The sequence below is a fragment of the Sminthopsis crassicaudata genome, chromosome 6 (assembly GCF_048593235.1).
Source record: "Sminthopsis crassicaudata isolate SCR6 chromosome 6, ASM4859323v1, whole genome shotgun sequence".
NCBI lineage: Eukaryota > Metazoa > Chordata > Mammalia > Dasyuromorphia > Dasyuridae > Sminthopsis > Sminthopsis crassicaudata.
Window position 1 is genome coordinate 187,209,728 of NC_133622.1, and position 13,285 is coordinate 187,223,012.

General features: G+C 34.9%; 1 protein-coding gene across 2 annotated transcripts in view; it reads right to left on the reverse strand.

Annotated features, from left to right (window-relative positions):
* The window catches only part of GRK4 (G protein-coupled receptor kinase 4), a 119,087-nt gene that overhangs the window by 105,191 nt on the left and 611 nt on the right, over nt 1–13,285 (reverse strand). The gene's annotated exons all lie outside the window — the stretch shown is intronic.

Consider the following 13,285-nt stretch of genomic DNA (forward strand, 5'->3'; position numbering starts at 1 on the left):
ATCCATCCCCTCCCCTAGATGACAGGTAGATTAATACATGTTAAATATGTTAAGTATATATTAAATACAATATGTTTATATACATATCCACAGTTATTTTGCTGCACAAGAAAAATAGGACTTAGAAATAAGGTAAAAATAACCTGAGAAGGAAAACAAAAATGCAAGTGAGCAAAAACAGAGGGAGTGCAAATGCTATGTTCACGCTCATTTCCCAAAGTTAAATACAATTACAACAGACCAGAAGTAAAAAGTTACCTCATAAGGTAATGAGTTTCCCAGTCCCAAAAGTGTTCAAAAGAAGGTACTATGACCATTTGTTAGAGATGTTAGAGATCTGTAAAGTCCCTTTCAACTCTGAGGCACTATCATTCTACAAACTATGAAGATAGTTGGTTTTTTTTAAAGGCAGTTGAAATTTTTTCTCTGAGTAATATCTTTTTAGTAGAAATATTCACAGCACTAATGAAGATAAGCTTAAAGAAACTAAATTGATAGTAAGTTCACAATACTTTTTTCTTTTCTCTTCAGCACTATAGCATTTCAGTAACTCTCAGAGATATGTCAAATTCCTAAGGATGTTCTTCCATGAAATCAATTACTTTTCTTAAACAGATTAAACCTATATCAGATTTGTTTGCTGTCTTGAGGAGCGGGGAAGGGCGGAGAGAGAGACATTTGGAAAGTAAGGTTTTGCCAAAAAAAAAAAAAAAAAAAAAAAAAAAAAAAAAAAAAAAAAAAAAAAAAAAAAGTTGAAAACTATCAGCATATATTTGGAAAAATAAAATTTGATAAAAAATTACAGTGAAAAGAGAAGTAACCTTTTGAAGACATCAAGATAATTCCCAAAGCCTATTATATTCTTTTCATATTCATTCTCTTCTCTGCACATCATCCTTCTGTTAGTGGTGCTTCAAAGGCTCTCTATTGCTTAATTACTCTGGGTTTTCTTGTACTGGGTATAGATTTTTAAAAATAATAACTTCATTTTACAGAATACATGCAAAAATTGTTTTCAACATTCACACTTGTAAAAACTTTGTGTTCCAAATTTTTCTTCTTCACTCCCCTCCCCTAGACAAGCGATCCAACATAGGTTAAATGTGAGTTCTTCTAAACATATTCCCAAATTTGTCATGCTGCACGAGAAAAATCAGATCAAAAGTGGAAAAAAAAAGCACAAGAAAGAAAAAAAACCTAAACAATAAAAAGATGAAAATACTATGCTTTGATCCACTTTAGGTCTCCATAATCCTCTCTCTGGATGCAGATGACTCCCTCCATCATAAGTCTATTAGAATTGTCATATCACAATCATCTTATTGAAAAGAGCCAAGTTCATCACAGATGATTATCACATATGTTCTTTTGGTTTTGCTCATTTCACTTAGCATCAATTCATGTAAGTCTTTGCAGGCTTTTCTGAAATAATTTCTTATAGACTAATAATATTCCATTATATTAATATACCATAATTTATTCAGCCATTTCCCAACTGAGGACCGTCCACTCAGTTTCTAGTTCCTTGCCACCACAAATAGGACTGCTATAAACATTTCAACACATGTGGGTCCTTTTCCCTTTTTATGATCTCTTTGGAATATAGATACTAGGTACAGATTTTGCATGGACTTATCGAAGTACAAGATTCTACCAGTAGAATGTAAGCACCTTAAGGGAGAAAAGAAACTGCTTCGCTTATCTCACCCCAAACCAGCCCAGGGCTTGGCGATAAGGCCAGGGATTGGATTTATCAAGTCATCAACAGAGGAAAATCCTGGATAAGGAGATTCTGTTAATGCAGGCTAGTTCCTTGGGCACTCAGGTCCCAGGTACTATTTTAAGCAACTGGCCCCCGGCTCTCGGAAGGAGAACTTGAACTAAGTTTTCACAACTCCAAGGTCAACTCTTCATCCACTACACCAGACTGCAGGACATATAATGGGAATTTTTTAAAAAGATGACCAAGCTGAATTGGAAATGAATGAGAAACATGGCAAAATAATCACATACATAATACTGTGGAGGGTGGGGACGATGATGTTTGTTTTGTTTTGTTTTGTTTTTTTAAGAATCAAATAAATTTCAGCTTCCAGGGAATGTATAATCTTCCTAAGAAAGACAAAAATAATTCTGCATGAAATAATCAGAACATGTCTTTTATTTTCCCAGTATCCAGCACTGTGTTTGACATCTAGGGTTAAGGACCTGAACGATGATTTCATTAGTATGTGGAAATCCTGGAAAAGGAAACTCCCTCCATTAATGCAGGTCAGCATATTCTCTATAATTTATGATCTTAAAGACATGCCTAAAGCACTGAGAGATTAGTGACTTGCCCAGGATTACATAGCCAGTGAGTGCAAAGGTGGGACAGAGGTCTTCCAGACTCACAGGCTAACTCTCTATTACTACTTTACATAGCAAGATACTTATAAATGCTTACTGAACTGAAGTAAATCATGTTTGTTATTATGTGCCTAACATAACTTGAAGGAAAGGAGGAAGGAAAAAAAATTTTTAAGGAAAAATAAACCACATAGTTTTGACTCTTAGGGACTTAATCTACCCAGACAGACAAATGTAATTTTCATGAAACAACCAAAAACTAAAGATTGTGGTTTATTCTCTTTTTGTGGACTTTAGTTAGCAAAACCCTCTTGGCAGAGACACAATGCTGTGCTTTGGAGAATGACTAGGTGACTAAGATCTGCATAAGTAGAGGAAGAACATTCCATGAAGAGAAAATATTATGCACATAGAAAAGATGTGTCAGTGAAAGTAGACACTTATTTTTCATCATATATACTTGCATATTTTAATATATGTATATATATGAATAAAAAGGAATGAATTTAGGAAACATTTATTAATCATTTTCCATGTGAACAATATTTAAGTCAAATTTTTTGGATATAAAGATGAAAATATATCCCCTGCCCTCAAAAAGCTTATGTTCTATTAAGGAAGAAACATCTTACAATTTGCTACAATACAAATAATAGAGTAAGTGCATAAGATATACTAAAGTTCTAAAATCCAAAAAAGGAAAGATTAATTCAAATTCCTATTAAGGGTTTCTATATGTTTATTAGTACATTTGAAATTGTGAAACTTAGAAGATAAAAAGATATGATCTCTGCTATCATGGAGTTTATAATTTACTGTAGTTCTAGAATCAGTAAACAATTAGAACATATAAGTAGTATTCATGATCATGCCAATTTTTGAGACCAGAAATGTTGAAGTTCTTTGTCCTTTTCATTCCCTTTATCATTTTTACCCAATGTCTTCAAGCTCTTTCTTTTCTTTCTTTTTGTTGTTTTTAAATTTTAATTAAAATTTTAGATTTTACTTTACTTTTTCAATTAACAAGCCATCATTTTCTCTCTCTCCCACTGAAGGGGAAAGAAAAACAAAACCTAAGCCAACAAAAACTTGTCACAAAAACATGGATAGTTGGACAAAATAAATTGGCACACCAACCATACCAAAAATATATACAGCACTGAGTCTTGATTAATGGAAATAATGAAACCACTTAAACAGTTTCATTATTCAAATTCACGCAGCCACTGGGCTGGAACCAATGACCATATTTTATGAATCTGAATACATGCAAACACTTTAGGATATTCATTATTTAGTACTCATCAGGACCTAGCTATAGTTCATTCTGAACCTTAAGTTTGTAATTCCTCTGTCAGGGACAGTAGGGAGCATGTATTATCATTGTCACCATCATCAGTCTCCTGTAATGGTGATTGCAGTGATCAAAGCTCTTCAGTCTTTTAAAGTTGTTTGTCTTTACAAATTCTGATTACTTTATATGTTTTTTCTTCAAAGGAAAGGAGAGAAAATGGTGTCTTATTCATTTAAACAGCTAAGTAAAAATTAAAAAATAAGAAAAGGTGAGACCTGGAGACATTAGAGGTAAATGATAAAGCATTCCCAGGTTTTTCCCAAATGTCCCCTTCATCATGTCTCACAACAGAGTAGTATCCTATTACATTCATACATCATAATTTGTTCAGTCATTCCACAACAGAGGGATATTATCTTGGTTTCCAGTTCTTTGCCTCCTCAAAAAGAGTGGCCGTATTTTTGTATCTTTTTTCCCCCTCCATTTTCACTGCCAATATTTAAACATAGGTTTACTATTACTTCTATTTAACAAACTTAAAACTATACACATGAGTTATTGCTACTTTATGGAACAGTCATTAAGTATGTGATAAAAGTGAGAATGCCTTTTAGAACTGTTTCACAAAATGTCAAGCACTGGAAAGAAAAAATTAACAACAATCAGTTAAGCTATACTACAAACAGCAATGATTTTATAGCTAAAATATTATTAGTCATTTGAACATTAAAATGTAGTATGACAGCAAAATTCCGAGATTAAGGATACTATTTACATAATAGTATTTGGGAGCAAAATGGCATATGATCTCTTAGTCTTTGTGTAAGGAATTCCTGGGTTTAAGTTCCACCTCTGATGTTTACTAGCTGTGGGCTCATGATCAAGTCACTGAGTTTCTGTTAACCTCAAATAACTCTCAAGCTAAGATTCAGATATGGCATAATCCATTTCTGTGCAGGGAATACCCACACTATGAAGTGAAATCACAGACATCTGCAATTTTTTTTTTTTTTTTTTTTGAGGCTGGGGTTAAGTGACTTGCCCAGGGTCACACAGCTAGGAAGTGTTAACTGTGTCTGAGATCAGATTTGAATTCCGGTCCTCTTGAATTCAAGGCTGGTGCTCTATCCACTGCGCCACACAACTGCTATATTCAACTAACTTAAGAATATAATGTGCTTAATTTATGACATGATTTAAGAAATTCTTCCAAATTTAATAATGTTTTTGTTAGCAAATTTTTTTCGTCATTTTTCATCAAAAAACTTATTTTTTATCAGTAAATTTAATCTGATAATAAAAATTACTTTTGTCCAAAATGATTAAAAAAATTAATTCTTTCCACAGAGCCAAAATATTAATACATAAGAGATATGAAAAAGGCATTTGTTTTGTTAGCTTTATACATAAACTATATAACAAAATGGCTGTCAAGAAATAGAAAAGTGAATAATAATTATAACCCATACTATGTGCCAAGCACTGTGCTAAGTGCATTACAATTATTATCTCATTTGATTCTCACAAAATGACCTTGGAAGATAAATGCTATTATTGTCTCCATTTCACACATGAGGAAACTGTATAGATGTGTATGTTCTTGTGTACTTTATTTTTGTAGTGTGCTATGTATCTTTGTTGATGCTATTCAATTGTTTCAATTATGTCCAATTCTTTGTAACCTCTTTTGGGGTTTTGGCAAAGATCCTGAAATGGTTTGCCATTTTTTTCTCCAGGTCATTTTACCGGTGAAAAAAATCAAGGCAGCCAAGATTAAGTGAGCTCGCCAGCATCACAGTTACTAAGTATTCAAGGCTGTATCTGAATTTAAGTCTTCCTGCTTCCAGGCCTGGAGCTCTAGCACTGTGCCACTTAGCAGTCTCCTGATAACATGTTTATGTAGCAACTGTTGGATAGTACTCTACCCTGAAACTATTAAGAATCTCCCCCACCCTACGCTTAAATCAATGTCTTGTCTTTTTTTTTTTTTCCCCCTGACAGCACAATAACAGAACCTTAAAAAAAAAAGTGAACTGGCAAATAAGGTCAAAAGCCACATTAAATGTGCATATAACCAACTCATATCTCTGTATTTATACTTTCAATTTCTCAGAGATAAAAAGGGTTGAAGTCCTGGTCGGTCTCAGGGGTGAGATAGGCACTAATCCAAAGTTATTATTTAGAAAGTGACTAAAGGTCTACAATTGGACAAATCATACCCTAGTTTTTAATTGTTACTTAAACCACATTACAAAAATAAATAAGTTTTGGCCCTCACTGTCTTAATGATAATAGTCATTTCACACTTCCTTTGGCTTAAAGGTGCCTGTTCTATTGAGAAATAAACAATTGTTCTAAAGTAGCATCAATTGCCAACATTTTTTCAGCTACTCCTACAAAAGAGGAAAGACTTTTCAAGTATTTGACTATTTAAGACAAAAACTTAAGCTTAATTGAAGTAAATCCAGGAATCTCCTATCAGCCTCACCAATATTAAGCCAATAAAGTGGTGCCCAGTGCCAAGAGGTCAAACTAGAGTGGCCTTATTATACACAATTGTTGAAGTTAATTTCCTAATATACAGAGCCAGATAAACCAAATGCACATTTTTCTTACCAGGAAGATACTTACTAGGCAACTGGCTTCAAGAAAGGTGCCAATAACATAATTTTAAAAGGTCTTTTTAAACTTTAAAATAATAATGTTATTATTTTAATAATAAATATAATAAATAATAAAATCATAAAAGCATTTCCTGAATAACAACAGTATCCCTGAAAAAATAAATTCAAAATTTCTAGTGTTTTTTGTTTGAAAACACTACAGAAGCTGATTACAGCAGGAATTTTAAAAAAGGAATTAAAGCATGCCACAGTGAAAATTAAGATGAAATAAAATAAAAATGAAATAAAAGCAAAAGGAGGAAATTAATTAAGTTTAATCTCATTTTCTCTACTAGGAATCTATTTAAAGATTTCAGAAGGGTTTAAGCCCAGCATCTTTTATTTTTATGCTAACCGAGCCCTATTGTTGTTTTTAATTATAAAAGGAGATACTTAGGATACTCAAGAGAAGGATTTTACCATATATACATATACATGTAGAGATTTACACACATATATGTTTGACTGTATGTTATATTCAACAATAGTGTATAACTAAAAAAAGTTCTTCATGATCATGGGAGTACAAGGAATATCGTTACTAAAAATAATAAAAATGGTCTCTCAGGAATGGAGGAGAGTGAGTTTGGTTTAAGTGTGAGCTTTCAGTAATAAATACTAACTCCAATCCAATTAAGGTCATTAGCGCTTTCCTTTTTTTTTTTTTAAAGAAAAGTAATAAATGTCATTTTAGAAAAATTCTCAGAGGCTTGAATAACAATCTAAGAAATCATTTCTCCAAGAAGTGACCAATTGTTACAATGACAATCTCTCCTAACAAAGAATTTGAAGTTCATTGCTCACAGTGAAGTGACTGCTTAAGAATCAAAACATCATGGGGTTTGCAAAATTACTCCATTGATAAATTAAAACTTGGTATTTTAAAAGTTAGTAAGGTCATAATCTTATGTAGCAAAATAAGATATCAGTTTTGTATAATTTAACATGTAAATAACCAGAATCTTTCTAAAATGCAAGGACTAATATAGTTTTAGTATTTTTACACTGCAAACTATTTGTAAAAGAAGAAAGGATTTTATAAAGGCTATAATCAACTTCGTGGAAAAGCAATAATTAACATTCGATTTCAGATTCCTAATCATCTGCTTATTCAACTGGATTAAACTTTATTTAAAACTGGACTCACAGAGGTATGTTAGAAGGAGTTCTAGTCTCTCCAACTACATGAGCTTGAGCAAGTCACTAAACTAAGTCTGTGTCCCATCTACAGTAAAATGGAGATAAACAATATTTCTAATACCTATCTTTTAGGGACCTAGTAAGGATGCATATGCTTTGTAAATAAAAAGCTTTAAAAAAAAAAAAAAAAAAAAAAAAAAAAAAAAAAAAAAAAAAAAGGATATAAAAGATCGGTCCCTTCCCTGCCTTCCCAGTCCTTCCTTGGGCCTTCTCTTCTCACCAGCCTTCCATGAAGTAACACTGGCCTCCCTACTGCTCCTCCTCCCCATCACCACATCTCTTGAATTGGCTGGGAGGTGGCAAGGAGTGAAATTTCTCTGGCTCTTCCCCTATTCCAAATCCACTAACTTCTCTCCTTTCTGTCTCCAGACTTCTTTCTAAGCTTAGCTCAAATCCCATCCATCTGCAAGAAACCTAATTTGAACCTCTTAATGCTGCTATATCTTCCCTCTGAGACTATCTCCAATTTACTCAAGTATATGCCTTATCTGGACATCATTGTTTTTATGGAGTTTCCCCTATTAGATTGGGAGATTCCTGAGAGCAGGGATTGACTTTTTTTCCTTTCTTTGTATCCTAGCCATTAGCATATAGAAGGCACATAATAGATGCTGGCTGGCTTGCTAACTATTTCAATCTGTAGTTATGAGCAAGAAATATTTAATGCATAATTATATACTGAATATTTTCTTCCTTTATTTAATACTGAATTTTTTTTCTAATTTAATTAACATGAATGCACTAAAACATGCTTTTCCTAAAATTATCACTTACCTCCTAAATTATCACTTTACCTGCTAAATTCAATTGGTCTTTTCCTAATTTTCATTTTACTTCATCTTCCTACTGCCTTCTACTTCTAGATATTCTCTCTCCTTCAGATTTCCATGCTTCTCTCTTGGCTCATTTCCCACCTATGCAAATACTTCTCAAAATACTTGGCTGATCATCATCAATGTCTCATCCTCTCAATGTAGGCATACTTCAATGTGCTGACCTGGGTCCTTTTCTCTTCTCCCTCTGCATTCTTTCTCAATTATATCTCCATGCAAATGACTCTTAGATCTTAAAAAAACCAGTTCTAGTCTTTGAGAATAATTAGCTAGAGACATCAATAAAATTCTTTTTGGAAATTTCAAACCGAATGTTCCATGCAGACTTCAAATTCAATATGTCCAAAATAAACTAAGCTCAATATTTTCCTCTTCCAAAGTTTCTTATTTTTGTTAAAGTATACCAGCCAATAAACATTAAGTACCCAACATGTACTATCCTTTCTGCCAGTCATCTAAGTTTGCAACCTCAGTCATTCTTAACTTTTCACTGTCCCTCACTCCACTTATCAAATCACTTGCCAGCTAATTTTAGCTTCATATCATCTTTTGCATTTGCCTACCTCTTTCTACTCACCTAGTCATCACTAATTCAAAGTCCTCATCACCTATCTAGTCACCTGGACTACTACAGCAGCCTCCTAATTGCTTTCCTTGTCTCAAGATTTTCCCTTCTCTAATTCATCTTCCAAAGAACTATCAAAGTCATTTTGCTAAACCCAGGTTTAGCTGTGTTACTTTTCTGCTCAATAAGCTCCAACAGCTCTGGCACCAGGATGAAATATAAACTTCATTATTTAGTATTTTTTTTTAAATAATATGTTATTTTCCCAAAAACATGCATAGTTTTCAATATTCACTTTTGCAAAACCTCTTATTCCAATCCCCCCCCCCCATTCCTACTTCTACCAAGACAGCAATCAGATAGAGGTTAAACATGCAGTTCTTCTAAACATGTTAACATATTTATCATGCTGCACAAGAAAAATCAGACCAAAGGGGGAGAAAAATCATGTTCTCTATTTAGTATTAAGACATTAAGAGCCTTTTACAACCAGGTTCCAGCTGGTCCTGCTAGACCACTTTCTCCAATCTAAAATCTGTTCAAGCTGTTGATTTTGGGTTTTGTATTTTTTTTTCTGTTCCTCACATAAGACACTGCTTTTCTTCCATATCTGTTCCTTCTCTTCCATCTCTAGCTTCCTATAAAGCTTAGCTTAAGTACCAATTCCTCTATGAGATCCTTCCTAGTCCCCCTCACCTTCCAGTGCAATCTGGGACCCTCCAAATTATAATTTACAAGTAACCAAATTACGAAATTGTTACCAAATTACAAATTACAAGTGTATATATTGTAGTAAGTTCACTGATGGAGAGGCTATTTACATTTTTAAGTGTTTGTATCTTCAATACTAGCACAGTGCCTGACACACAGTACATGCTTAAAAAATGTTGCCTACCTGCCTGATAGCACTGTTAGGTTCTAGGGATACTAATTCTGAAGAAACTTACAACCTAAAAGTGTGTCAGGGGAACGATTCCCTAGGACATCTGAAGATTAACACTTTCATATTAGGTGAAATATCTAGGTCCTCTGGCCAGTGGGATCTAAATTATAGTTTGGTAAATACTTTTACAAAGAATTATGCATTTAAAACAACAAATAACAGAGATCATGTTCTTTTCCCACTTTTGCAGCTGTTTTTAGAACTTTCAGCCTTAAATCTGTTTTCCTATTTAAAAAATAGAAATGACTGCTTTTTTATATATTTTCTTCACCAATGTTTTGAAAACTGTATTTTGAGCTCTTGCCCAACAGTCCAGAAGCCCTAGATTAAAATCCAACCAGATACACATTGGCTATATAACTCTGGACAAGTCCTGCCATTCTTCACCTTTTCTGGAGGGGGCCATTGTTACCTCTACCCTAAACTGTTCCAGGAGCCTGCTTGGTCGGTCTCTGCCATAACCCTCTCTCCATTCTAGTCCAGCCTGCTCCATTCAGCAGCCAGTGATTTTTCCTATTGTGACAGCTTATGTCACCCCATAAGTTCCAGTGGCTTCCTATTATTTCCAGGATAGAATACAAAATCCTCTGTTAGACATTCAAAGCTCTTCATAACTTAGTCCCACTTAACTTTTTTTTTTTTTTCTTTCTTTCACATTATATAATCCCTACCACCACATACTTGTCAATTCAGGGGCTGTGTTTCTGTTTCATCAATAGAACTCTCAATCTCTTAGTTCTGGGCATTTTCTCTGGTGACCTCCTAAGCTCTCTCCTCATCTCTGCCTCTTGGCTTCCTCAAGTCCCAGCCAAAATTCCAGCTTTTTCCAATATTTCTTAATTCTAGTGGCTTCTATCCATTGTTTATTTGCTACTTATCCTATATACAGTTTATTTAAAAATAGTGATGCGCATTCTCTCTCCCATTACGGTACACTCCACAGTGCAGAGACTGGTTCTTTACCTTCCTACTCAGCACTTAGGATGGTGCCTGGGGCATAACCGGCATTAAACAAGTGCTACAGGACAACGGATTGGCCAGGCTCCTGTGCCTCCAGGCAACTTGTTAAGACTCAGTGGAATCAGTAATTACTTGGAAAGGGTGTAAGTTCCCAATACCAATGAAGTCACTTCAGGATCACTCCCCATCACTTCCCCAAAAGCACTAAGGAACAATTAAAACCAAAATGATTTTCCTAAAGTTCCACATCATTCATCTACTCAATACACTCCAGAGGCTCCCTATTACTTGTAATAAAATTTAAAACTGTTCATCATTTAAAACTCTTTACAACTGACTCCAATTTTGGAATCCGGTTTCCTTCAAGTCTTAGCTCAAGCCCAGTCTTCTACAAGAAGACTTTCCCACTTCCCATCCTCTATAATACCCCCACAGCTAATTCCTCTCCCAACAGAATTACCTGATCAACTTGTATGATTCTGCTAATGTTTTATATACATACTAGTCTCCCAAACTAGACCCTGAGTTTGAAGTCAAGGATGGCTTCGTGGTTGCCTTTAGTCCCTAGCACAGTGCCTGGCACTTAGGTGTTTAAATAATACTTAACAGTTTGATTATATTGTTTTTAGTAATCACTGACTTTTCAATTAAAACTTGCACAATTTATATAATTTCTATAGACTAATATTGTTTCAGGAATCCCTGTACATTTTCAGTCCAACATTCAGTTCTTTTATCATGGTCTCTGAATGAAAAATTTATTGATGCAGTTGATAACTGATGTTCTTCCCAAAAGCCTTTTAGGAGATTTTTTATAAAAAGTATTAAACTTTCATAAAGAAAAAAGGTAAGATTTACTTAAAATATTTGTGCTTCAAAAAAACATCTTCCATACAATTTTATGCACTTTTCTATTTGATAGGATGAATTATTGATGCTGTCAGTTATGACATCAAGTGAAATACCACTTTCTAGGTCTTGAAGGTTTTGGCCAATGTACCAAAAGCCCAAATAGCTTAAACAGTTCAGCTCACCTTTCAGGTTTTTTACAAGCTGGTTATGAACTATAATGCTACTTTGCCTCTTTTTTTTTTTTTTTTAAACAAATGTAAAAAAGCCAAGTAGTAGTATTTTGACTCAATGAGTAGAAATTGCTAACTTGGTACAAGTAAAGAGGTAAAGGAAATAGTCACAGAAATGAGAACTCTATGCCTGATTATGAGACAACCTACTTATTAGACAGAAGACTCCAAAACAGTTTGACTGCTGTAGTATTAATCCACAGGTGAATTATTTCTAACTTATTTATCATCACATCATTAAAAAATTCTGGCAGAATCACTACCCAAAAAGCTACTATCGTTTAAAAACTTTTTTAAAATACCAAGTTGGTCCTCATGACTCAAATGCTCTCTCCCTTTATCTCCCCCCTTTCTTAGAATCCCTAATTTCCTTCAAGCCTAAAAAATTTAAGTACCACCTTCCACACCAAGCCTTTCCTGATCTCCACCGTGGTTAGTGCCTTCTCCCCAAATCCCCTTCTCTTTTGCTTATACTTAGGCATACATGTAACATGTAGTCTTCCTCATCAGGACCAAGCTCCTGTTTCTGCTTTTAACTTTGTCTAAGTGCCTGGCTCACGCAGGGATGAATTTAATGCCGGTGAATTTCACACAGAACTAGGATAATTGCCCAGGGTCATTTCTAAGGCCATTTTCTTAAGACTTTTAAAGGCCACCACAAATTAAACAAATGACTTTAACTGATTAGACCTGAGAGCTTAGGTAGATCTGCCTTCTAACAATCCGAACAGGTCCCTGCTGGCTGGAGCAATGCTGGGGAGGCTCTAGATAAAGCCGGGGAAGAGCTGACGTAGGGAGGCACTTCCAGTGATCAGAGCTCTAAAAAACTTTGTCATTTGATTTTAAGCAGAGCAGGGAACAGGATAAGGAGCAAGAGATATTAAGTTCTTTCTTACACAAAGGCTAAAACAAACACTCCTCGGCTAGTCAGGACTTCGGGGAGAATTTAGCACTTAGTTTCTTTAGAGGCCTCAAAGAATGGGTGGTGAGGCAGGCGGAGGAAGGAGATGTGGAGGGAAGGGGACAGCAAAAAGAGAGGAGGGAGAGCAGGGAACAGCGGGAGAGGAGGAAGGGGAGAGGGGAGATATGGGAAGAACAGGGGAGGGAGGAGGTGAAAACAAGGGGAGGGGTGGAAAGAGAAGGGGGAGAGAAGGTAGAGAGAGAGCAGCAGAATAAGGCAATTCGAGGGTAAGGGGGGAAAGGGGGATGAAAAAGAACTAGAGAGAAGATGAGAAACAGAAAAAAGAGGAGGGGAGAGAATTGAAAAAGGAGGGAGAGAGGAGGAGAGAAAAGAAGGGGAAAGAGGAGAGAAAGAAGGAAAAGGGATGAGAAAAGAGGGAGTGGAGAAAAAGGAGAGGGAAAAGAACTGGGGAGAAGACGAGGACAGGGAAAAGGA